We start from the raw sequence: 3,337 nt of genomic DNA, 5'->3' as shown, positions 1-3,337 counted from the left end.
CATGGCTGAGGACCAACCAGTGTGCAAAGCTTGGCCTTAGCTGAAGGAGATTCTCGCCTGGGGAGTGACACAGTACTTGAGTGGGTGGTCTCCCAAACCCACAGCCCTTCTTGACCCTCAGTGGCTGACAGCAGCTTACATTTCCACTACGTAGTAGCCTAACACTGCCTATCCTAACATAACCCTGTATCCAGGTTTGGTGGGATCCACTGTTCCCCTCCTGGGTAAAGCTCAGCTGCCAGGATTTTCCTGTTCTTAGAACATACCAACTTTAGTCAGCCTGGAGCCTCTCTGCTACCTCTCACCTAGCTGAGGTTGGAAGGGGGGGTAGAGGCTTCTCCCTTTAAATCCGAGCTCAAATGTCACCCTGGGAGACCTTCCTGCACCAGTGCAGTTCTTCTTTATAGGGTCAAGTGGTTACCACTTAAAAGGCTTTTACTGCCCATTTCTCCCAGTTTGCAAGCTGCACCTATCAGAGTTCCTGACGGTGTCCTGGGTATCCTTCAAATAGAAAACAGTTTTCCTGTTTGCAGAGGCCCAGCCAGTGTTCCAAACCATCGACCGCCGGGAAGGGCTGGGGGTGGAGCCCAGGGTTGCTTGCAATTTGAGCCATCCCTGCCTCAGCCCCTTTAGAAAAGGAAACATCACTCGGGAATCCAACTTCCTAACATCCTGACCTCCTCCTGCCACGCCATGCCCTGGGGCAAGAATGCAGCAACAAGAGGACAGATGGGTGCTTAAATTAGGCCTGTCATAAAGGAAATGGAAAGGAGCAAAGAGGGGTGCTGGATCTCGGGCCCGCGCCCCATGGCCACCCCTCCTGGAGCCCTTGGCCCGGCACCTCCTGCACCCACCAGCCGCGCGCACCCCGCTCGCTCCGAAGCCTCAGTCCACAGTTCTCCAGTCTTCTGGCCCTGAACTGAGTTTACAGTTTACGCCAAGGCAACCATTCTCACAAGAGCTGTGATGTCACAAGGCTCCGGAGGCGGGCCCGGCACACTGGAGCAGAGTCCTGTGCTCGGACTGTAGCAGCTAAAGAGCAAAAGACACCAGCCAGGAGTGGAGCCCACCGAGTCTGGGTTGTTACAGGTTGGACACAGGGTGTGTAAACCTAGAGCATCAGCCCCTCCCACCCCCAGATTCTCCTGCCCACTCTTGAGGAGTTTGCTGCGCTGGGGCACACCCAACAGCCTGGCTCCTAGGGGAATATTTAGGGAACTTTGGATTTGGGGCTGGAGTCTAGAGCAGTCTTCTAGATCTACAGGCCAGGAATGTGCCAAAGATAATCCCCCTTAGTTCCTGGTTCTAATCAAGGTTGCTGGCGCCACCAGTTGGGTGGAGAGATAGATCCTAGGCAGGAATGCCAGGGGCAGGATTGCAGAGGCAGCTCCTCTATAGAGTTGGGTGGCAGGGGCAGGGGTGGCAGGTCCTTGAATCACCAAAGGGACAGTCCAGCCATGGGGGAGCCAGGCAGAAAGTGTTGTGGGCCCTGCGTGTGGTTTGGGCATAGGTGGGCTTTTAATACAGCGAGTGTTAAATACCTTTGGAAGCAAGTGGCTTCCTGCACCGTGGTGCAGGCGGCTTTTGCACTGTGGTCTGGAATCTCCAACATTCTGGCCTCAGCTTCCCTTCTCTCTTTCGAATAAGTGAACAAACCACAAAAAAACAAAAAACAAACAAACAAACAAAACTACACCAGATTTGATGTTGGGTAAACCAAGAAGAGATGTGCATGTATTAATTAAGCCACTCAAACAAATATTTCAGGAATGGGTTGTCTTTTAGACCACCAGGCTTTTAGGAATCTAGGAGAATAAGCCACCCAAAGAGAAAAAAACAAAGGAGGAGGCTGCCAGTCGTAGCATCAGCACACTTGTCCCGGGTCTCCCGGGAACACTCACAGGTCTTTCCTACACACCAGGTACTGTTCAATATGCTCAGCACAAATCTGTTTATTGCTCACTACCACCCTGATTCCTATGTTTGGTTCTGAACCACCACCCCTCAGCATAAGAAACCAGTGTGAACAGAAGTTCCTGGAAGAAAGCCACACCTGTGTTAAACATTCTACAAGCCGCAGTGATGGAAGAAACCTCAGTGACTGTGGAGAGCTGGAACGCTGCAGGGCTAGAGACAAATTATCTTAGGCAATAGTAACCCTCGAAATTGACTTGTTTGAACCGGGCACACGCCTTTAATCCCAGCACTTGGGAGGCAGAGGCAGGAGGATCTCTGTGAATTCGAGGCCAGCCTGGTCTCCAGCGTGAGTGCCAGGATAGGCTCCAAAGCCACACACAGAAACTCTGTCTTGAAAAACCAAAACCAAAACCAAAAACAAAACCAACAACAACAACAAAAACAAACAAACAAACAAACAAAACCCAAAACACTCGCTTTGTAGACCAAGCTAGCCTTGAACTCTTGAACTCAGAGATCTGCCTGCCTCTGCCTCCCAAGTGCTGGGATTAAAGGCATGTGCCCCCACCACTCAGGGAAACAGCCATTTATTGATCACATCTGTGATTGTTGCAACATTCTTGTGACTGTTAAGTAATTCTTTTCGGAATGTTCAGACCCCTAACTTCCACCAACCCAAAGGCTAAGAATGTCCTCAGCATCTGAGGCCTACAGCAGAGCCCCACCCCCTTGGTTGTAACCTGAGTCTGTGTTCCTGGGGGTTGGGGGTAGCCACTCATATTTGGCTACAGAGTAAATTCTTTTTCCCTATGAGACAGACCTGGGTTAGTATCAACACCCAAAAGGGCAGTTAACCAGACACACCCTAACTCCCACCAGCTCCTCTTGTGATCTTATCCCTTATTCAAAACAATGACTTATGGACTGGAGATCCCAGAAGCCTGGAAGTGTACTTGGTAATAATAAGTGCTCTTGCTGTGGCTCTTGGTTGCTTAGAAGGTTAGAAGGAAAATCACTCAGAAGACGGGACCTGATAGGGAAATTTAAAACAAATTTTTGTTTTTACTTAGCAGGCACAAACTCAGGTCAGCAGGCTTGGTAACACGTGTCTTTGGAATTTTTAATCTAAGCCTAACTTTAGCTGACAAAAAGTTTATTTCAAAAATTAGATGGACTAAGGGGGTGATGGAAGTCTGGGCAGATGTGTGAGAAGGCCACTGCGGCTGTCCTTGCAAAGCCCTCTGTATGGGGGCCTGGACACCCTTACAAAGTTCTTTTCAAAGCTGTGTATGTCTAAAGTTTGAAAACTTTTCACAGTAAAGTGTTTTCAGAAAAGCTAACAATCTTCCTAAAGGAGAAATGGCCTATTTTCCTACTTGAAAGGTGTACCATCCGGGATCTTGAGGACAGACAGGAAGAA

This window comes from Cricetulus griseus, chromosome 8, assembly GCF_003668045.3.
Source record: "Cricetulus griseus strain 17A/GY chromosome 8, alternate assembly CriGri-PICRH-1.0, whole genome shotgun sequence".
NCBI lineage: Eukaryota > Metazoa > Chordata > Mammalia > Rodentia > Cricetidae > Cricetulus > Cricetulus griseus.
The sequence above is the reverse complement of the archived record's forward strand: the minus strand, read 5'-3'. Positions refer to the sequence as shown.